General features: G+C 42.4%; 1 long non-coding RNA gene across 1 annotated transcript; it reads right to left on the bottom strand.

Annotated features, from left to right (window-relative positions):
• Positions 1–845: 845 nt before the first annotated feature.
• Positions 846–23,846, bottom strand: LOC137384996 (uncharacterized). Its single transcript, XR_010977717.1, has 4 exons — positions 23,664–23,846; positions 19,108–19,163; positions 10,511–10,624; positions 846–1,630 (listed from the first exon to the last, which is right to left on the bottom strand). It is a non-coding gene; the product is annotated as an uncharacterized lncRNA (long non-coding RNA).
• Positions 23,847–24,074: the final 228 nt, after the last annotated feature.

Raw genomic sequence — 24,074 nt, 5'->3', positions numbered from 1 at the left:
CAGTTACTCAGGCTGGCAAAAGGTAAGAAGTGGTGCTGAGTCCACTGTCATTCGCCATTTACACAAACAATTTGGAATCAGGAATCAGAAGTACACTTTCAAAATTTATACACACACCAAATTGGAGGTTATGGTTAATAGAGGACCACTGCAACAAAATATAGGAAGACATGAATAAACTTGCAGATCTGGTGTGTGATTAGCAAATGGACTTCAATATAAATATGTATACCTATATCAATATAAGTGGTAGCACCCTCACCTCTGAGTCCGAATGTTGGGAGTTCAAGCCCTATTCCAGGAGTTGAGTGCAAAAAATCTAGTCTGACACTAGTGCAGTACCGGAGGAGTGCTACACTGTGGGAGGTGCTGTCTTTCAGATGAAATGATAAACAGAGATCCCATGACATTTATCCCATATTACAATAGTGACTACACTTCAAAGTTACTTCATTGGCTGTAAAGCACTTTAAGACAGTCTGAAATGTCTGCGAGCCAGACTAACCCAAACATAGAATTACTAAAAACCAAAGCTTCTTTATCAATGTACAGACAGAATCACAAGTATCCAGCACCACAGGGGTAAAATCTTTTCCCGTTTGCTAACTTTAAAACTTTTTCTCCAAAGTTCTTCTATCCCTAGAGAAGCACTGGTAGATATTGCTGAATACATTAGATAGCACATAGCAGCAAGGGTTGTAACAGCGCCTTCACTTTCAGTGCCCTGGCAGGAAGGCAAAGTTCTGGACTAGTATTTCAACAAGATTATCAGAAAAGCAAAAAAAAGGTCAGTATCAATTCTCACTCAGACTTTGCATTTGGTAATGTGGAAACTGATCTGGAAGTCCTTTCGAGAGACAAGTCTCTTGATTTATTTAATTTAGTTTTCAGAGCTGAAGGAACAAGTTTACAAAGCTTCTATCATTTTATTCATTGTCCTGCTGCAATGATATAATATATTTCCTCACTTCCAACTTTATTAGAAGATACAATGTAATCTTGAAATGTGACAACTTCCAGCTCTTCCTGTTGTGGTCAAGACCGATTAGCCACCAAAGGCCATTTTAATTACCCTGCGTTCATGCTAAATTTTATTTGCCCAATGTCAATCACTACAGAGACAGCCTCAAACCACTGCATATCTTCGTTATAATTACTAGAAAACAATCTTAAATCACATTTTGTAACAACAATCTATAATGTATGGTTTTGTGAAAAAGTTCAGTTTTGAGCAGGAGGCACACTGATGGATCCCATGACAGTCTGCAACAAATTCATAAAATGGATTATAGAGTTCCATTGTAATATAGCTCTGACCTTCAATATTTTGATCATGAAGTTTGCTGCCGACTTTAAAATTTTTACTTTAAAAGTTGACCTGTTGACATTATCCCTTGCCATCCATAAGGTAAATAGTCAGAGAAGTTCTACCGATTACTGTAGGATACTTTACTGGAATCTCCAGTTGATCATCAAATAGGATTTTTTATTAGATTTAGACCTACACTTGCTAATGTGCGGCCTTAATAATTAGCTCCAGTTCATCTCAGGACCTTGCAGCAAACTTCTATTTGTTTCATGGTCATCAGGAAAGCTCCAGGGTGGGATGGGGAATGCCACTCATATCAGCCTGTGCAAGAAAAGACACATTAACTTTGCCAATTATAGAACCAGAAATCCGACAACAATATGCACTTTGTTGGAATATAATTCAAAACCAGTTTATGGTCAATTTACAGAGAATCTGTTTCATTAAAGTTAATTGCAGAGTAACATGATCTTTGAGGACAATTGATGCATATAATGATTATCTTATTTGTTCTGTTAGTGTGCTCATTTTATTTTCTTATGTAATTCATGAACAATGAGGGTAAGCAGGCATTTTTGTTTTGGTTTTTAAATTGTCATCTCCTTTCAACAGATACTGAAATTACTAGTCATCTCTACCTTGAAGAGTGAATCCTTTCTTTATAAAACTTGTAACTTTTGTACTCGAGGTGTGGGATATTGTACCGAGGAATAGAACTATTTCCTCACCGCAGCCCATTTTGCATTATGCCCAATGTCAATATCAAGCATGCAGCAACTGCAGAACTAAGCTTCCTGTGCTCTGTCCCAGTGTCTTTTCCTTCAGCTTAAGAAAAACACCTCTGCTGCACAAGACTGAATTTGGCCATTTTATTTATGGCCTTTTACTAAGATTACCAATTTAGGTGGCAATTTGTGTAAAATTCTGGAAGGCTTTTTGCTGTGAACCCACATCTACTAACAACGGAATTAGGACTGTCTTAAAGTTATTTTATGCACAAATTTTACAACCATGTGAAACTATCCCATCGCCAATTGATTTGCTGCATGCCCATCATCTCATGTAGATGGAAGGATGCCGACCACTTTTTACAACCAGTGACTAAGATCCTTATCCCATCATTTTACCTCTGTTTTTAATCTTTATCCGTTTCATGCTTATTTCTTCAGAAACTCCAATAACATTTGTATCTTCCATATCAACTATTTTGCCCATTCTTCACGAGACAAATACCAACTATTGCTAATGCTAAAGCCATATTATTTTCCACATTAAAAATTCAAATAAAAAAATGATAACTGTGACAATCCCATCGCTAATTCATTTTTATGTAATCAATATTCTATTGATCACGACAAATGTCCATTTTTTAATAGTTGTTCCTGTTTGGTGGAAGAAACAATCATTTAATGCAATTGTATGGCAAAATTAGAGATGGCGCTGGCATATTATCTCATTTGGTGACCTTCATGAGAGAAAAGAATACTCTCATTCCACTGAAATTGCATTAAATGAGGAGTAGGATGTTCCTTTTTAAGTGCAATTACAGTAAACCCTATTTTGCTCTATATATGTTCAGTGAGATGATTCATATCACTGTTAACTGTTGGTGTACCTACACCCCAAGGACTGCAGCGGTTCAAGAAGGCAGCTCACCACCACCTTCTGAAGGGCAATTAGGGATGGGCAATAAATGCTGACCGAGCCCACAAAAAACTGGGATTATGTGAAAGCTAATGTACCCAGAAAGCCCTCATTCACTTGGTAACAGGCAACATTTTGCAAATAAAAAGTTGCATTCTGCGTTAGACTTGCTGTCTGCAGAAGTAGTTCTCACTATCTATTTGATAAGGTCTATTAAGAAGTCCAATGTACATGTTTACTAACTCTAGGAAAAGATTAATAATTGTTCAATGTATGGAGGAGTAAATCACATGACAAACCCCAAGAAACATCATCTCATATTCTGATTTGGCAAATAAATGCAACACAAAGCATGACAGTGTGAATCACACCACCTAACATTATGAGTATAGACCCCACCTCAATTTAATATTTCTATTGAACTGCAATCTTCAGAAATAACTGTCTCAAAACTTGCCCATTGTGGAGATGGGAACTAATATGCTGTTATTGAATTTAAAGGCCTGCAGCAACTTAAAGGGACAAGCATTATCAGAATTGGTTTTGCTGTACAGAAGAAATTTTGTTGGAAAAAGAAATCAAAACTAAGGCCATTGAGATCTAAATGCCCAGTCTTGTTAACCAAGAGGTACCACCTCTTGACCCTCCAGTCACAAATGCCTTTCTCCTTCTGCCACTGCAAGCTGCTCCCGCTCACCCATGTTTCACATCATTCAGTGTATTTCCCTTTATCTCATATACAAAAGGGCGGCACAGTGGCGCAGTGGTTAGCACCGCAGCCTCACAGCTCCAGCGACCCAGGTTCAATTCTGGGTACTGCCTGTGTGGAGTTTGCAAGTTCTCCCTGTGTCTGCGTGGGTTACCTCCGGTTTCCTCCCACCTGCCGAAGACTTGCTGGTTGATAGGTAAATTGGCCATTATAAATTGTCCCGAGTATAGGTAGGTGGTAGGGAAAATATAGGGACAGGTGGGGATGTGGTAGGAATATGGAATTAGTGTAGGATTAGTATTAATGGGTGGTTGATGATCGGTACAGACTCGGTGGGCTGAAAGGCCTGTTTCAGTGCTGTATCTCTAAATTAAAAAAAATAAAAACTCTTCCAGGTTAGACACTTTGGAGCTAGTGTCAATGCAAAATTGAGTAAGTGATAGCATATACCCGATGTTTGGGGGAGAACAAAATCCAATCCAGGGTGTTTGTAGCAAGTGGAGAACTTTCCCATCAGGGCAGACTTTTTTTTAAGGGCAATCTCCTTTCTATTCAATATATTTGTTTCCACTTTCCTATAGTCTCATATGGACATTTTGTCTGTTTTAGGTCACTTGGTGCACCTCTTACTGCTTTAACAGCCAAGCCCACCAAATGCCTGTGTGTTTATATTCTATAACTCATGCAAAAAAACGTAGAATTCTATTAGCTTTTCTTTAACAGCTTCATCCATCTGAGGTACTGTTTTTACTGTCCTGTGAATTTATACCCGTAAAACCCTTCTCTCTTCCAAAGCACCGAACCTACTTCAATTCAAAGTATAATTACTGCTGTTATTTATTTTAAATCAAAATACACATAGTTACTGACACTGAATTCCATCTGTCACTGTTTAGTTCATTCCCTCACCTTATCAATATCCCTTTGGCCTACACCTTCAGCTGCAAATGTTGGCATGACTCTATCTAGGAAAATATCCAAATCATTGATATATACAGTAAACAGCATTTAACATCGTGGGATATCACTACCCATTTTCAACTATTCTGAAAAACAATCCTTAACTCCTAATCTTTGTTTTCTCCCTTCTAACCAATTTTAATCCAATTTGTTATCCCCCACCCCCAATGCCATATTTCTTAATCTTACTAGTAATCCCATGTGTGGTACCATGTCAAAGGCTTTATTACCTCCTGAAAAAATTCTATGGGCAGGATTTTATTCTGCCCTTGAAAGTGGGCATGGAGGCAGGTGGGGGGGCAAACAAAATGGCAGGGGCACCGTTCCCAACATCTCCCAGGACCCTTGCCATTTTGTCCGGGGTGGGGAAGGCTGAGGATGGCCTTCCTACCCCTGGCCAATTGAGGCCTTTAAATGGCCAATTAAGGGCTGCTTCCACCTCAATTTTGTTGAAGGTGGTGGGGCCTGCCGCCATGGGGGGATACCACCAGGTAAAGCCTTGTGGCCTCCTAACGGGGTTGAGGAAAGGGGGGGGGGTGGTCAGAAGGGAATCCATGGCCCCCAAAGGGCTTCCCCAGCGACAGCCGTTCCCTCGCAAATACAACTCCACCCTGCCTGAACACTCCTGGTGACCCCGACCCCACACCTCTCCCAGGGTCTTCTCCAGTCTTTGTACTGCAGTACCCCTCTGATTGGCTGGCAGCTCTGGAGACGAGATCTTGTCCCTTAAAGGGACAGCATCCCCAACGGCAGGCAGTTAATTGCCTGCCAGCTGTGAAAATGCAACAGGGATCTGACAGAAGTCCAAGGTGGGGTCTCTCCCCCACCTTCTGGATCACCACTAGGACCCCCATTGCCAGAATATATCTGGCCCTATGTAGCTTGTCAAGCACAATCATCCCTCTTCAAACCTATACTGGATGCTTTCAACAACTTTCTCTTTATTATTATTAGAGATACAGCACTGAAACAGGCCCACCGAGTCTGTGCCGACCATCAACCACCCATTTATACTAACCCTACACTAATCCCATATTCCTACCACATCCTCCCCTGTCTTTATCTTCCCCTACCACCTACCTATACTAGGGGCAATTTATACAATGGCCAATTTACCTATCAACCTGCAAGTCTTTTGGTGGTGGGAGGAAACAGGAGCACCCGGCGAAAACCCACACAGACACAGGGAGAACTTGCAAACTCCACACAGGCAGTACCCAGAATTGAACCCGGGTCACTGGAGCTGTGAGGCTGCAGTGCTAACCACTGCGCCACTGTGCCGCCCTTAATCTAGATACGTGGTCATTTCTCCTTAATTCTAGGCTGAGAGAGTGGTGTCTTTCGGACAGGGCCATAAGATCATGCTCCGTCTGTCCTCTCAGGTGGACATAAAAGACCCAATGGCACGATTTTGAAGAAGAAGAGCAGGGGAGTTCTCCTCAGTGTCCTTGGGATATATACAGGTGATATTACAAAAGGTAGGCAGCTTTGATGATAAACTTGATGGGGATGTGAGATTGAAGATCATCAGTCAACTAGTGTTAAAGCTCCTATGACTTGTCGTCCACACTTAAGGCAGAGTCATGAATCCTGGTGTTGTGCTTCTGACTGTCCATAGTTGCTCTTTCATTGATTTGTTAGAAACTGTAGTTGTATCACAGATTACAGGTTGTGGATGCTATGGACTAATTTAAAAATTAGCTGCTTTTTGACAGCATTTCCTTCAGCAAGGGACCCACCACCTCCTCCAGGTGCTCATCTACCCAAGGCTGTTCACACTTTCTGGAGGTGGCCAGCTTACATATGCATCGCCCAGCACTCAGTGTTGGCCAATTACAGGTAGTACTGTCGACTGCCATTATGCTAACAGGTTTTAACATCTGACCTGAACTCATACTGATACACTAAATTGCTATACCTTCATTCGCATTTAGCACATGTACTGTCTGTAATGCAGAGCAATTTTTCCTCCCATGGTTATAACATTAGAAAACAATCTCTGCTAGAAAAATATTGTAAAAGATGATAGATCAGTTAGTTTAATCAGCAAGTATTTGAGTCATTTAGACCAGCAAGATCCACGTTAAATTTTCAGTCTGAACTGCATTCGCTGATCACAGCCAGATCAAGGAAGGGATTATGATCACTATCCAGGAACAACTACTGAAGTGAGCATGTGGACTTTGCATGAAAACAGGATTAGATTTGGCTGTGATCCTCTCTAACCAATAGTGTATAGCCTACTGTCAAAGTTCAGACATTTGGGTGCAGCTATTCGAGGATGACCAGAGTTGAAGTTAATATCCCAATGGTGGGGGGGGGTCAGGATTTTCAGGCCCCACCGAGGTAGAGAATGGAAGCGGTCAAGGCCTGAAAATACCAACGCTGGCCATCGAACTGGTTTCTCGACCCCGTTCCTGGTGCCGGCCATTTTTGCCGATGCGGGTTCGAGGTGGGCAACCAATTAAGCTTGTTAAGGGCATTTATAGAAGGCCAGCTTGGATTTTCCAGTCAGCCTCCAGTATTCCTGATGTCACGGGGGCAGTTAAACTGCCCGGAGGTGGGCACCCAGTGGCAGGCCAGAGGGGCCAGTGCTCCAGGTAAGTCTACAGGCCCTCCCTGCCTGCCTGGGCCCTGGTGCAGTCAAAGGCTCCCCTGTAGAGGGATTCCCCACTATCTCATCACCACCGAGGCTTCCCCCTCACTCCCCAACAGTGTGGCTTAGCTTCTTTTTCTGTTTTATAATTAAATTTTTTAAAAGGTTGGTGAGTGGGTGCCTCCATGTTGAAGTGTCCTCTCAGTTACTTACCATTTACTGCATTCTGCTGATCCTCACTAGATGGAAGGCCTTTGATTGGCCCTCTAGCTTTGTGAGCCACCTGCTGCCCTTAATTGGGCAGGGAATCTGTCACCATGCCAGTTAAAATCCCAGTGAGTGACCGTTTCCCCCCAGTAGTGGGTTTAGGAAGCAGTCTGACCAACCCCAAAGTGAAAATTCATAAGAGGGGGATGAAGTTAAAGTGGTTAAAAAAAATCCTGCAAATTCAAGTGTCTGCACTTTGACACTGAAGTCTGCTGACCATGCAACAGTAAAAATTTTGATTTCTCCTCTGCTCACCAAGGAAACTTTCCATGTTAGTGGAGGCCAACATTCTGCAGATTCATAACCATTCTGCTTTGCAATATCTGTGGCCTCTATTATTGAGGTCCTTAAGCACATTGCAATTCTTAGTCAAGTTTTGGAACTATATTTTAAAAGGAACAATTTATGATCTCTCCTGGTCCATAAAGCTTTGTAAAGTAAACCAAAGACACAAGTAAATGAAAAGCAAGAAATTTAGCCGATCAACAATATTCATTCACCTGGCACAAGGAGGAGGAAATTTGCCATTGTTCCTGCTCATTATCAATTGACCATCCTGGAAATTATGCATAAAATTCACTGACCAACTGTGACGGAAACCACAACTGTCAAAATGAGACATATTAATTTCATCATATGGAACATTATTTTTGAACTGTTATTGGACTTGAAATAACTGGCTTATAAAGACCACAGCAGTGGCTGAGAACATGGCTGCACATTTGCATTCTAAAGGACAGTGGCTGAAAACATGGCTGCACATTTGCATTCTAAAAGATAGCTGCATGAAGAAGACAGTTGGAATACTCCCTGTTTCACTTAGCCAGATGGATTTTATCCACAGTGGTGATCAAGAGACACTGAGAGTCATTGAGTCAGCCTTCCACCACCCACCACCCTGCTCCACCCTGAGTGTGCCTGGAACTTGAAGTAATCCACAGACAGGAGAGGCTGTTCCAAATAAGGAGCTAGTCACATGACTAACCTGCTGACCAACATGAGAGTTTATTGAATTGTGCGCACAGAAGTTTTATTAGAGACTGCAAGTAAACTTCAAGAAGAGAGCGTCCCTCTCTCTGTCTCTCTCTCTCATGCAAAGTTCCAGGGACCCATGGAAGTATCTCAAGCCTCAAGACAGAAGACCAGCGAAACAAGTTTGAAAGTGTGCACTGGGCCCCAACGAGAACTGCAAGACTTAATCAAAGATTTTCCATCCAATCCAAAACCAGTAGCTACATTCCATCCACTGCTTCAAACCTTTCCCCTTTGGTTCTTTCTCCTTTTCTATATCTATTTGCATGTGTGTTTATTGCGTATGCACGATAGCGTGATCACGTCGTCTAACTTTCGTAGTTTTAACTGAATTATAGTTTTAAGGTTAATAGATTTAAACAAAAAATGTGTAAGTTTGAGAAAGCCTGTCTGCCTGATTTCTTTGCAATCACAATAGGAAAGCAGTGAGCAAGGACTCACTGAGGGGAAGCTAAAAACACGTGTTTTAAAAATTAAACCCTGTTACGGCCAAACCAGGAAAACGTTAAGAGGGGACCCCTGCCTCACCTGGTTGTAACACCAACACTTAAGCATGATTTTCAATTTGCATTCCCTACTAATACAGTTGCACATTGAGTGTGCATAAATTCACCCTTAAATGTGCAGAGATATTATATGGATCTGATGCCTCCTCTGTTAACCCTCCTGCCGCTGGGAGTGGCGGCGGATGAAAAGAATGTGGCTAGCACGCATGGGCCACATGCCGCCATGATCTTGCGTCCAGCGGCTCTTTAACATATGCATGTTGGCCATATGATGGCCACCCACACCCTCCATTCAAGTGGCAGGGGTGGCCTTGGTGATGCCGTGTCACCCGAGACCAGGAGCAGGAGTTGGCATCATTTTTAAAAGGCTGGCAGCCCTGCAGACAGTTCCAAAGATGCAGAGTTTGCCCTTACCCCCCTCCCCTATGCAAAACATGCAGAGTTGGCCCCTTCTACCTCCCCTGCCAACAGAGCAATGCAGAGTTCAGCCCTTCCACCCTCCTTGCCGATACTTTATTAATGGATACAGAGTTCCAACACCATGCCCCCACCCCCATCCCCGCCATTTCTGGCTATTTAAATTTAATGCTAATGTCCGAGTTTGCTGCAAAAAATGATTAAGAGCAGGGCATTACCTACCAACCTTGGCAGGCGCCAAGGATTCTCACCACGATGGCACCAGCTTTCCAAGGATGGGAACGTGAATGCATGTGCGTGTTGCACATCAAGCTGAAGGTTGGAAACAGCTAGTTGGATCATGCCGAATTCCATTAAAATATATGCAAACAGATCATTTCAATATTTAAAGCACGGTCCCTTCACAGAGCAGCGGAAGGGCCATCATGGAGCTTCCCCACCACCGGAAAGATCAGGCCCAGCAATCACGGCATCAGATTCCATGGTGGGCCTCTGATGCTCCAATCTCCTGACCCAGCCCCTCCCCACCACCACCACCATGGAGCCCAACGTCGGGCTGGGAACAAAACCCAGCTCTCAGAGTGTGACATAAGAATAAACATTTGAGCAAGAAATAGATGGATTGTAAGGAACCAGGTGATGTTCCCCCAGATGCGTCACTAGCCAGGAAGGAAGAGAAAAGCCTGGGGGTGGGGGAGGGGGAGGGAAGTTATTAAGGAACATAATATTCTTTTTAAAATTACAAATTATTGAAACCTTTGGAGGTCTTGGGAAAAAGGATCAAGGGTCACACTATTGAATTAAAAGCAAAATACCGCGGATGCTGGAAATCTGAAATAAAAACAAGAAGGGTGTTCAGTCCGTTAACACCCTATCTGTACTAATGCTTTGTCTTTCAACACACCATTAACATATTGTTTGCCTTTCCTCCATAACCTTCTAGTCAGCTATTCTGTGACCTTGTCCTGTCTACACCTTCTCCTTTGTTCTGTCTTGCCCCACCCCCACTTTATTTGCTTATAACCTTATACATTTCTAATATTTGCCAGTTCTGAAGAAATGTCACTGACCTGAAACATTAACTCTGCTTCTCTCTCCACAGATGCTGCCAGACCTGCTGTGTATTTCCAGCATTTCTTGTTTTTAGGTCACACTATTGACCCAGGTTCACCAGTTCTGCACCTCTGTAAAAATAAAAAAATGCATATTTCTTCATACCTCATCACATCTCAGAGATATCACAAAGCTGTTTGTGTTTCAAAAGTATTTAATTGCACAGGATGATTATGATAGTTGTAGGGGTATGTGACAGATATTTTATATATACCAGAATCCAACAAACAGAGAAATGAATTAACTATTTATTTCTTCTTGTGGTGTTGGTTGAGAGAATATTGGCCAGGTACTGGGAGAATTCCCTGTTGTTTAAAATAGTGTCATGGGATCTCTAATGCCTATCTGCCCAGGTAGATGGAACCTTGACTTAACAGCTCATCCAAAGGAAGTCACCTCTAATAACATAGCACTCCTTCACTACTCGACTAGATGTCAGTCTGGATTGCATTTAAATCCTGGAGAAGAGCTTGAACCCATGATTCTGAACTCAAAAGCAAGAGTTCGAGTGACTGAACCAAGGTTACACTTGGCAAGCAGTAGAGACTGATTAAATTCAAATGGAATAAAAAATTTAATAAAAGTAGAGCCGTTTAGATTTTTGAAATTTAACTCAGTTGGTTTTCAAAGAAAAATTGCTGAAAGACTGCGATGGGAATTTACTAAGAAGCCAGGAAATGTTTAATATATATCTTCCCTTTTCAAGCCATAAAGATTGTAAAAAGCAGCTTTAATGGAGAAAATCAAAGACTTGACCCTGACTAACTAAGCAGCAGAAAAACTATAGTTTTAATTTTACTACTCAGGCATTACAGTCAAATCTAGAATAAAAGCAAAATACTGCAGCTGCTGGAAATTTGAAATAAAAACAGAAAGTGCTGGAAATACTCAGCAGCATTAACACACTCTTTGCCGTTGTCCCATGACAGCTTTGTTATTTAATCTCTCCTGCCTGATCACACACCTTCCCTTTTGTTCTCTTTCCCCACCAAACCCCCCACCCCTTCACTTGTGTAAAACTTAATTCTTGTCTAATCTTTTGATGAAAGGTGACAGACCTAAAACATTGACTCTGCTTCTCTCTCCACAGATGCTGCCTGATCTTCTGAGTATTTCCAGCACTTTGTTTTTATTGGAGTCGAATTTAGATTTGCCCTGCCAAGGACAGCTCCAACCTACCACAAGTTACTGTACTTATGGTTCAGATATGGGTTTTTGGATATGCTTTTCAGTAACTTGATTTAAAAGGACAGCATGTACTTTTTATCTTTAAAAGACATGAATAAAGGTCAAAAAGCAAATAGATAAAATGAAAAGATGACGCTGAGCATGCTGAAGCTGGGACCTTCTTGTCCTGGCATAACCTTCACTTATGCAGTTTTATGGATATGAAAATTTATTTGCCTGGATTCTAAACCTGAATCCTGCTTCAAATGCAGTGTGTGTATTCAGGCTAAAGTGAATTGCCAACCCATTTCTAAGAAACCCTTATATTAACAATTGCAATTTCATTAGTATTAATAGCATAATGGCAGAGGGTTATAAATTAATCTTGGGAGGTTGTGCAAAATGGGTGATAGCAAATTGGCCGTACATTTTGCATACCATATGATTTTCTTTCCATCGACTTCAAGATGAATTTATACCAAAGATTACCTCCATTGCTCCAGTTTAACTAATCCAGTATCTACTTGGTTGTGAGTTTTAAATATTAAAAACTGGTGTATAACCAAACTGGCAAACAGATCAGTGTGATAGAACAAAAACAGCTAATTAAAAAAAAAACATTTGAAACAAAGCAAAGTCATGTTCTTTGACTTATTTTGCAATTTCTTCTTCTGGAAGTGTACAAAGAGTCTGGAAAAGGGCTCCTGTAATTGTAAATAACATCACAATCAAGACAAAATAGAAGATAGCAGACATCTTGAACTGATATCAGCAATGAATAAAAGAGAGGGTAGATGTGTGTGTACATGTGTGGGAGGGGAGGAGAAGGTTGCAATTTAATGTAGTCTGTGTAAGTTAACAATATTGCTGAAGGCTTCAACCTGATAGGGATATGAACTTAAATAATATGTAGCATGGTCATATGGCATTCCTTGTTCATCACATTAAATTAACCCATTTTAGGTTAGTGAATCCATTTAAACTAAAGAGCGCAAAAAAAGGCTGTTTCCATGATAGAGAAGTACAAGATGAAATGCATAGGAATAATTAATTTAAAAAAAAATTCATTCATGGGATGTGGGTGACGCTGGCCAGGCCAGCATTTATTGCCCATCCCTAATTGCCCTTGAGAAGGTGGTGGTGAGCTGCCTTCTTGAACCGCTGCAGTCCATTTGGGGTATATATTCCCACAGTGCTGTTAGGAAGGGAGTTCCAGGATTTTGACCCAGCGACAGTGAAGGAACGGCGATATAGTTCCAAAACAGGATGGTGTGTGACTTGGAGGGGAACTTGCAGGTGATGGTGTTCCCATGTATTTGCTGCCCTTGTCCTTCTAGTTGGTAGAGGTCGCGGGTTTGGAAGGTACTATCTGAGGAGCCTTGGTGCATTGCTGCAGTGCGTCTTGTAGATGGTACACACTGCTGCCACTGTGCGTCGGTGGTGAAGGGAGTGAATGTTTGTAGATGGGGTGCCAATCAAGTGGGCTGCTTTGTCCTGGATGGTGTCGAGCTTCTTGAGTGTTGTTGGAGCTGCACCCATCCAGGCAAGTGGACAGTATTCCATCACACTCCTGACTAGTGCCTGTAGATCGTGGACAGGCTTTGGGGAGTCAGGAGGTGAGTTACTCGCCTCAGGATTCCTAGCCTCTGACCTGCTCTTGTAGCCACAGTATTTATATGGCTACTCCAGTTCAGTTTCTGGTCAATGGTAGCCCCTAGGATGTTGATAGTGGGGGATTCAGCAATGGTAATGCTGTTGAATGTCAAGGGGAGATGGTTAGACTCTCTCTTGTTGGAGATGGTCATTGCCTGGCACTTGTGTGGCGCGAATGTTACTTGCCACTTATCAGCCCGAGCCTGGATGTTGTCCAGGGCTTGCTGCATTTCTACACGGACTGCTTCAGTATCTGAGGAGTCACGAATGGTGCTGAACATTGTGCAATCGTCAGCGAACATCCCCACTTTTGACCTTATGATTGAAGGAAGGTCATTGATGAAGCAGGTGAAGATGGTTGGGCCCAGGACACTACCCTGAGGAACTCCTGCAGTGATGTCCTGGAGCTCAGATGATTGACCTCCAACAACCATAACCATCTTCCTTTGCGCTAGGTATGACTCCAGCCAGCGGAAGGTTTTCTCCCTGATTCCCATTGACCTCAGTTTTGCTATACTCAGTCAAATGCTGCCTTGATGTCACCTCACCCCTTGTGTTCAGCTCTTTTGTCCATGTTTGAACCAGGGCTGTAATGAGGTCAGCAGCTGAGTGGCCCTGGCGGAACCCAAACTGAGCGTCACTGAGCAGGTTATTGCTAAGCAAGTGCCGCTTGATGGCACTGTTGATGACACCTTCCATCACTTTACTGATGATTGAGAGAAGGCTGATGGGCGGTAATTGGTCGGGTTGGACTTGTCCTGCTTTTTGTGTACAGGACATACCTGGGCAATTTTCCATTGCAGGCTGGATGCCAGTGTTTTAGCTGTACTGGAACAGCTTGGCTAGGGGCGCGGCATGTTCTGGAGCACAGGTCTTCAGTACTATTGCCGGAATATTGTCAGGGCCCATAGTCTTTGCAGTATTCAATGCCTTCAGTCGTTTCTTGATATCACGCGGAATGAATCGAATTGGCTGAAGTTTGGCATCTGTGATGCTGGGGACGTCAGGAGGAGGCCGAGATGGATCATCAACTCGGCATTTCTGGCTGAAGATTGTTGTAAATGCTGCTGCCTTATCTTTTGCACTGATGCGCTGGGCTCCCCCATCATTGAGGATGGGGATATTTGTGAAGCCACCTCCTCCAGTTAGTTGTTTAATTGTCCACCACCATTCACGGCTGGATGTGGCAGGAATGCAGAGCGTCGATCTGATCCGTTGGTTATGGGATCGCTTAGCTCTGTCTATCGCCTGCTGCTTACGCAGTTTGGCACGCAGATAGTCTTGTGTCGTAGCTTCATCAGGTTGACACCTCATTTTGAGGTATGCCTGGTGCTGCTCCTGGCATGCCCTCCTGCACTCTTCATTGAACCAGGGTTGGTCTCCTGGCTTGATGGTAATGGTAGAGTGGGGGATATGCCGGGCCATGAGGTTACAGATTGTGGTTGAGTACAATTCTGTTGCTGCTGATGGCCCACAGCGCCTCATGGATGCCCAGTTTTGCATTGTTGATCTGTTAGAAATCTTTCCCATTTAGCACGGTGATAGTGCCACACAACACGATGGACGGTATCCTCAATGTGAAGGCGGGACTTTGTCTCCACAAGGACAGTGCAGTGGTCACTCCTACCAATACAGTCATGGACAGAAGCATCTGCAGCAGGCAGATTGGTGAGGACGAGGTCAAGTATGTTTTTCCCTCGTGTTGGTTCCCCACCACCTGCCGCAGACCCAGTCTAGCAGCTATGTCCTTTAGGACTCGGCCAGCTCGGTCAGTAGTGGTGCTACCGAGCCACTGTTGGTGATGGACATTAAAGTCCCCCACCCAGAGAACATTTTGTGCCCTTGCCACCTTCAGTGCTTCCTCCAAGCGGTGCTCAACATGGTGGAGTACTGAGTCATCAGCTGAGGGAGGGCGGTAGGTTTACCCGGTAGGGTTACTTTGCCCAGTTTGACCTGATGCCATGAGACTTCATGGGGTCCGGAGTCGATGTTGAGGACTCCCAGGGCAATCCCTCCCTACTGTATACCACTGTCCCACCACCTCTGGTGGGTTTGTCCTGCCGGTGTGACAGGACATACCCGGGGATGGCGATGGCAGTGTCTGGGACATTGTCTGTAAGGTATGATTCCGTGAGTATGACTATGTCAGGCTGTTGTTTGACTAGTCTGTGGGACAGCTCTCCCAACTTTGATACAAGCCCCAGATGTTAGTAAGAAGGACTTTGCAGGGTCGACAGGGTTTGCCGTTGTTGTTTCCGGTGCCTAGGTCGATGCCGGGTGGTCCGTCTGGTTTCATTCCTTTTTATTGACTTCGTAGTGGTTAAGTACAACTGAGTGGCTTGCTAGGCCATTTCAGAGGGCATGTAAGAGTTAACCACATTGCTGTGGGTCTGGAGTCACATGTCAGCCAGACCAGGTAAGGACAGCAGATTTCCTTCTCTAAAGGACATTAGTGAACCAGATGGGTTTTTACAGTAATCGACAATAGTTTCATGGCCATCATTAGACTAGCTTTTAATTCCAGATTTATTAATTAAATTCAAATTCTACCTTCTGCTGTGGTGGGATTCGAACCCATGTCCCCAGAGAAATACCCTAGGTCGCTGGGTTACTCGTCTAGTGATAATACCACTACGCCACCGCCTACAGCTCAGCAAAATAAGTGTGTAGTGAAATCAAAGGAAAAATAGGTCCCAGATTCAAATCCAGATCTCGGATGGGCTGTTTAATTTCAGCCAATGGAACATTTGGCCTCCATGCACAGGTTAGGGAGGTGAAAAATGACAGTGGAGAGTGCTACTCCTGTGAATTATCAAATGATCCCTCCTGGAAAGTGCAAGTATGGAGATGACGGATGAGGACAGAATTAGGCTTCGCTGTGAAGCTCTCTCTCAGCGGCGCAGCCCACTGGCGTTGCTGTCTATGTACACATGAAGATAGAGTTGGGAGAGGCAGTGTGAAGCAACTGGCACCTATGGTACCATACCCCAGTAGGAGTGAAAGCCATCAGCCCTAGAGAGGAAGGGAGAGTGGAAAGAAAGTTGAAAACAAATTTAATTAGGATCTTTTGCTCTATAACATCAAAGAGGAAAAGTTTCAACTCCACAATACCATTATTCCTTCTTAGCCCACAATGGACTTCGTCATTGAATGCTGTTCATTTGATGGTTCTGGTTACACCACTATGATGAATGCACATGTCCTCCTTATTCTTCTTCAAGCACCCTCCAATGTCACTGATGTAAAATCATTACAGTGTTTTAGCAAACTATTCATGTCATTTTAAAGATGCTTCGGCTTCCCTTTTATTATTTCACACATCTTTGCTCGGGCCACTTTTCTCATCCAGCTACAAAGAGATACTTGCTCCAGCCTTAGAACTACGCCCTCCCTGCTGCATTCTCTCATCCTTGCAGACGCACTATATGTAAATGCTGATTGTGCCAGATTAATCCAGGCACAGTATATCTATACACAACGCGAGCAAGCTTTATTCTACCCAAACTAAATGCCCCATTGGATCCTTATAGTTTAGCAGGGAGAGGAGTTTAAGTGTGAACTGGACTCAAACCACCTGGGTGAAAGGCATGTGCGCAAATCCACTGAGCCACTCAATTCACTGTTTTGCAGTGTTTTAAATGAAATAACCAGTGGAAAAATGTTGCATTGGAAGGAAGCAATACTTGAATACTGTCATATTGTGCTTATTATCACATTCTAGTTTGGCAATAAAATAATGAGGAATTCAATTTGATTCAAAACTGGTATGCTATCATGGTGCAATCAGCCATAGTTCAGCAGAATAAAAAGCAAATAAGTGACGCACTTGCTGCTTCTGTAGCTAATAATAGCTACATTTTGACAGAACTGTCGCTTTCAGCATTTGGAATGAAGGCAGTTAATGCATCACTGATACATGCACGCACTTCACCCATTTAAAGAACTCCTCCAACTGTGACGATATATTTCTGCAATTTCTCATCCACACAGTTCGTTGTCACGTTGTTCCTGCCAGGTGTTACTTTGCTGATGGGAATTATCTTGTGCAATTTCATAATTGTCATTTGTAACTAGTGACTTTGCCCTTTCCTACAGCAGCAAATTGCTGCATGCTACAGGGGATAGGTGTGTTAGCTAAAAAGCTTCAAGCAAACATGGTTCAATAACCAGATGACTACTTGTAAAATGCTGTTGTCAGAAAACAAGATGGTATAATATTTTATGTCCAAGTATAGATTAAACCCCCTTTTAAATAACATGCATTTATGTAGTGCCTTCAACCTAGTAAAACATTCCAAGGCACTGCACAGGAGGGTTGTCAAACAAAATTTGACACCAAGCCACAAGGAGATTTTAGGACAGATGATCAAAAGATTAGTCAATGAGGTAGGTTTTAAGGAGCATCTTAAAAGGACAGAGATTTAGTGAGGGAATTCCAGAGTTTGGGCGAACATGGAGATCTCAAAGAGTTGAAGGTCTGGAGGAGATTAAAGAGATAGGGAGGAATTTGAAGATAAAGAAGAGAATTTTAAAAATGAGGCATTGCCAGACAAGGAGTCAATGTAAGTCAGCGAGCCCCGGGGGGGTGATGGGTGAACGGAACTTGCTGCAAGTTAGGATACGGGCAGCAGAGGTTTGCACGAGCTCAAGCTTCTGTAGGGTGGAAGATGGGAGGCCAGCCAGGACACCATTGGAATAGCCAAGCTCAGAGGTAACTAAAGTATAGGTGAGGCTTTTACTATAGAAAAATGTCTCATGGTGTTTTGCAATGGCATATATCAGACAAAATAGATGCCGAGGAAAATATATTAGGAGGGGTGATGAAAAGCTTGGTCAAAGAGGTAGAGTGTAAAGGGGTTCTTAAATGAGGAGAAGGAGGTGGAGAGATGGTGTGGCTTAGGCAGGGAATTACACCCAGGACAGAAATCATGATTCTTGCCTTCCCAGAGCCAAGGAATTTCAGGGCCTGGAGTTTTCTTGCACATGTGGTGGCAATTTGGTCCATTGCACTTGTCAGTTTACTGAAAGTGTGATCCACTTAGTCTCAGTCTCCTGCCTTTATATTTTCTTTTTCAAGTATGTGTATTTTCCCTTTTAAAAGCTATTATGCATTCCACCCACCACCCCACCCCTGCTTCTGTTTGGATATTCAATATACTGCACAGTGGCACAGTGGTTAGCACCGCAGCCTCACAGCTCCAGGGACCTGGGTTCAATTCTGGGTACTGCCTGTGCGGAGTTTGCAAGTTCTCCCTGTGACTGCGTGGGTTTTCCCCAGGTGCTCCGGTTTCCTCCCACAGCCAAAGACTTGCAGGTGATAGGTAAATTGACCATTGTAAATTGCTCCTAGTGTAGATAGGTGGTAGGGAATATGGGATTACTGTAGGGTTAGTATAAATGGGTGGTTGTTGGTCGGCACAGACTCGGTGGGCCAAAGGGCCTGTTTCAGTGCTGCATCTCTAAATATAAAATATAATAACCCTCTGCATAATAAAAAAAGAAACAAATTTCTCCCTTTGTTCTTTGGGTGATGTTTATGCTCTCTATTTGCCAACTCAGCAGAGCATTTGAAATAGTTTTTCCTTATTTATCTTATCAAAACCTTAATTTTGAGCACCTCTATGATGTCATTTTAAATCTGTAGTTATAACAGGTTGGAGAAAATGGGGTCAATTAAAATAAAGTCTTTCACTTCTATCATCTTAATGTCTATCATCTTAATGAATATACATACCCTCACAATATGGCATTCTTCGTATTGTACCCTTTCATTCTCAGCATCATACTCTTCTGTGAAAACCAAAGCACTCGTTTAGTATCTTTGCAATTCCTTCATTACCTAGAAAAATCTCCTTTCTTTCCACATTGTGTTTATGAAAACCTTTACTGTTTTCCAGTTTTTCTTCATTACCTTGCACTTCACCATTATAATTGACATTTTTGCTCCTCCTCTGTATATTCTATACTACGCTGAATTATATACCCTTACCTGATCACCTGGGAGGCAGCACAACATTTGGGAGTCCCGGTTGTGTCTACAAAGATACCCACTAATTCTTTAGTTATGGAATCCCAAATTGCTGTTGCATTTCTGCATTTTATTCCTCCCTTTTTGGTTCATCAGCAACAACACAGTGATACTTGTGTCTCTTCCGAGTTGTTGCCATTATCATAGATATCCAGTGCTGATGTCAATTCAACACATTTGGAAGGATCCCTACACTGCCTTCTGTCCTTTCCTACCACCCTGGTAAATGATCATCACTTCCCATTTTTATGAACTCACTTTACTGAGGGGTAACCACATCCTGGAATGTGCATTCCACAAACCCATTCTGCCTCCTGCTTGTTACGGCAAATCCCCAGGTTCTCAAGTTCAAAAACTTTGAGTTTGAGTATAAATAGTCAGACAAGCTTCCCACATGTGGGGTTATGCCAGACAAGTGAACCATCTAGAACTTCCTACACGGTGCGGGTACCGCACACATTCCAGGTTTCAGTTGTTCCACCCACCCCCCTCTCCCCCCATTAACTATTTGTTCTCAAAATTTTAATAAAATAAAACAACTTGGAGATTTAACCTCCTCAAATATATTTTTAGGCTAACTACACCTCATGACTGATCTCCTGCCTAGGGCTCAATTTTGCACTCTACAATCTCTCAGTGCTCAATAGGGACTGTTAGTTAGTAAACTCAAATTTGTGCTCTCTTGATACACACAACAGCCCAATTGCTAAAAGAAGAAGCAGATACCAATAGGCTGATCACACCATCTGTTCAATCAACTAATTAACCTATTACTAACACAAATCAGCCCACAGATAGGATACCAAATTCAGTAAATCAAAAAGCTCCTGGCATTGAACAGTTGAAATGATGTAAGTTACAAATTCCAATACAATAAACAAATCAACACTGATAACAAGTTGTTTTGTTCTTGTTATTATTTCAAGCACTAGGAAGTTAGAGAGGTCATTTATAATGTGCCTTTCAGAACCTCGGGGCATCCCAAAGCACTTTATAGCCAATGAAACGCTTGTGAAGTGTAGTCACTTCGGTAGGAAGAACAAGGAGAGACAATATAAAATAAAGGGTACATTTCTAAAGGGGGTGCAGCAGCAGAGGGACCTGAGGGTATATGTGCACAAATCATTGAAGGTGGCAGGGCAAGTTGAGAAAGTGGTTAATAAAGCATACGGGATCCTGGGCTTTATAAGTAGGGGCAGAGAGTACAAAAACAAGAAAGTTATGATAAACCTATATAAAAGACTGGTTCAGCCTCAACTGGAGTGTTGTGTATCGTTCTGGGCGCCACACTTAGAAAGAAAATGAAGGCAGTAGAAACAGTACAGAAAAGATTCATGGGAATGGTTTCAGGGATAAGGAACTTCAGTTACGTGGAAAGATTGGAGAAGCTGGGGCTGTTCTCCATGGAGAAGAGAAGATTAAAAGGAGATTTGATAGAGGTTTTCAAAACCATGAGGGGTCTGGACAGAGCAGATAGGGAGAAGTTGGTGGAAGGATCAAGAACCAGAGGGCACTGTTTTAAGGTGATTGGCAAAAGAAGCAATGGGGACGTGAGGAAAACCTTTTAACCCAGCAGGTGTTTACGATCTGTAATGCACTGCCTGAGAGTGGAGGCAGATTCAATTGTGGCTTTCAAAGGAGAATTGGACAATTATTTGAAGAGAAAAAAATTTGTAGGGCTACAAGGAAAAGGCAGGGGAGTGGGATCAGGTGAGTTGCTCTTGCAGAGAGCCAGCATGGACATGACGGGCTGAATAGCTATACCCATTCTGTGCTGCAACCACTCTATGATTCTATGATTCCCTGTTGTAATGTACGAAACGCAGAAGCCAATTTACGCACAGCAATCTCCCACAAACAGCAATGTACAATGACTGGAAAATTAAACCTTACAGCACTGCAAATAAGCACACAAGTATTGATCAGGCCACTGTTGATGAAATAAGTGTTTCTGTATTTGATGTGTGAAATAATGTCACAAATTGATATTGTTATATTTATGATGTGGATATGTTGAACCTCATACCTCATTGGTTGGTAAACTGGAATGTGGAGCTAGTTTTCATTCAATCAGAGGTCATTTTTAAAAATGTATTTAAGTGCTTCATCTTATGTATCAGATTAGTATTAGAGATGATTACACTACTGACAAACGAGTAGCTTGGTTATTGTAATGTAACTGTGGTGAACAAAAAACTGTTTTCTTAAAGAAGTGTCTAACACAGGGAGTTGGCATTTGCTAAACTTGTCAGCACTCTAAGGTCCAGGTAGCTCCATGAGTAGATGTTAATAGACACCTGTTGGATTGTATCTGCCCATAGTGTGGTGGAAGCCACTTTATACATAGACACGCATTTATAAAATTCAGACTGAAGTACAATTGATATAATCATAAAATAAACATGATCCTCTGTTATCACATGGTTTAAATGGAGTAGTCTTAAATTGAACATGAAATACACATCAGTCATTCTCCAAAATGAGATCATCACAATTCACTTGTGCTTACAGTACTTGCAAGTTATTCAGATCTTCTACTTACCGAATATGTTCTATATTCAGCATTATGACATTAATGGGGAAGGGTGGGGGAAGGGAGTTGGAACTCTCCCAAATCAATGGGAATGGAACGGGAGAGCAGTTAATATCGAGCGGCTCCATTTCTTGCATAGTTCCTTCTGATTCCCCATTTTAACACCTCTAATGTTGGTGGTGGATGTGGTGCCCGCCACATAGGACCCCAATGTTATGTTAACCCACTCCTGAATGGGGCACCTACAGTGCCAATGCTGCCAGTTAAAGCTGTTGGGCAGTCAGTGAGCCAATGTAGGTAAATGGAAAGCCTATTGTTTGTGGAGCTAGGAGAGACAGCAATGCTTCTCTGGGCCCCACAAGGAAATATCAGGTCTCTGCTACCTTGGACTCCCTGCCTCCTGTTGTGTGATTGCCTTTAAGAGTGATGTTCCTTTAACATCTTAGTATGCTGTTATGACTGAGGTGGGAGGAGTGCACTGTTAATTCAGTCCCACTTCTCCACAGGTCACAACATATATTTAATTATTCCCACTTACCGAAACTGTCAATCAGATACTCTTTTTTTTCCCCCAGAATAAAGCACACCAACCAAGTTTCTTTAATAAATAACTAAATTATCTGTTTATTATAAACCAAGTCGTAACCAATAATGAAGTAAAACATACACACAGATGGAATTATTAAAGCCCCTTATTTTATCCTAGCCCTCACGCACACACACAAACCAGTTAACCGGGAAAAACAGGGATTTTTGTTTACAGCTGTTACAAAGAAATAGAAGGAATAAAAAAAACACAGACTGAACAGAAGGTATGAAAGTCCTTTGTTTTGGCAAGGTGTCCCAAAGGCGAATAGGCGGCTGTCAATGGAATCTTCCTAAAATAGCTCTTTCCAGGCAATGTTAATGATCCATTTGGGTAGGCTTCCAAAAGATTCAGCACAGAAAGCTCGAGTCAGACTTTACAGCAGGAATCAGCAACAAGGATTTTTCTTGGGCCTTATAGCAGCACTATAGCAGTAAAGGTTTCTTCAAATACAGAGAGAAATAGTACAACTTGATGCAGGAATTCTTTAAAGATTCAGGGATTCTTCAAAGAGAGATATCAGCTGTCTTCTCCTGGCAGGCCCACAACAACTCCCTCCTTCTGTTTTTAGCCAAACCAACTGGATTTTTTAAACAGTTAAAAATGAAACTAAAATTTTCCAGAAACAAGTCCTATGACAACCATAAATCTTGGCTTATCATTCCCTTGCAGACATCTTTTCAGAGTCACAAGCACAACCTCTTGCTGGTTGATGCTTTCCAGTAAGACTAACTGGCCTTCTGTTGATCTTCCCTTTTGTTTTTTTTTAAAACACAAAGTTCAGCAATCTCCATATGACTCAATGTCCAGAATTCAACTATAATTTCTTTAAGACATATTTTACAGAAGAAACGGAGCAGTCTCGTAACAATGCTAATGAGCCGAGTACCAGGATGCAGTCATGTGACTGCATGCCAGTCTCAAACTGTAAAACCAAGAGGCAAGTCCTGTAAATAGATAGCTCTGCACTGTATATACTTGTTAGCTGTTCATAAACCTGTTTGAGATCTTCAATCGACCGAACTCCACGCAGCTCATTTATGTTGCACCAGACAACATAAAAACTTTCTCATTACAATTCCCACCCCTCTGCCACCTGGAAGACTTTCAGAACATTGCCAGCACCCCCCACCCATGGCTTACCTTCTGTTCAGCAGCCTTCTTTTGTTGTCAGTGAGTGGCTACAGGGCTGCCTTATCTTCATGACCAAATGCTGGCCAGCTGTCACTTTCACCCCCAAAAGGGTGAACAGCTAACCAGTGGTATTAAACATCTGCCAGACCTACAACTTATACTCCTGGGTGAAATGGGTGTCTGCTCCTGCCAGCTTCCTGCTGTGAGATAAAAATCTGCACTGAAGTATGCTCTGTTAATACTAATACAGGGAGTGTGCTCTAACTTCAATCATGCAAAAATAATCTTGACTTAATCTAAGAGCTGATTTGCAGTAGGGCCTTGTGGTGAAAAGGTATTAAATATTAAAAGGTGAACATCTCCAGAATAAATCATTCATGTTAGAGGATTAAGAATGTGAGTAAATTATTTTAAAATGTT

Source organism: Heterodontus francisci, chromosome 27 (genome assembly GCF_036365525.1).
Source record: "Heterodontus francisci isolate sHetFra1 chromosome 27, sHetFra1.hap1, whole genome shotgun sequence".
Classification (NCBI taxonomy): Eukaryota; Metazoa; Chordata; class Chondrichthyes; order Heterodontiformes; family Heterodontidae; genus Heterodontus; species Heterodontus francisci.
The sequence above is the reverse complement of the archived record's forward strand: the minus strand, read 5'-3'. Positions and strand labels throughout refer to the sequence as shown.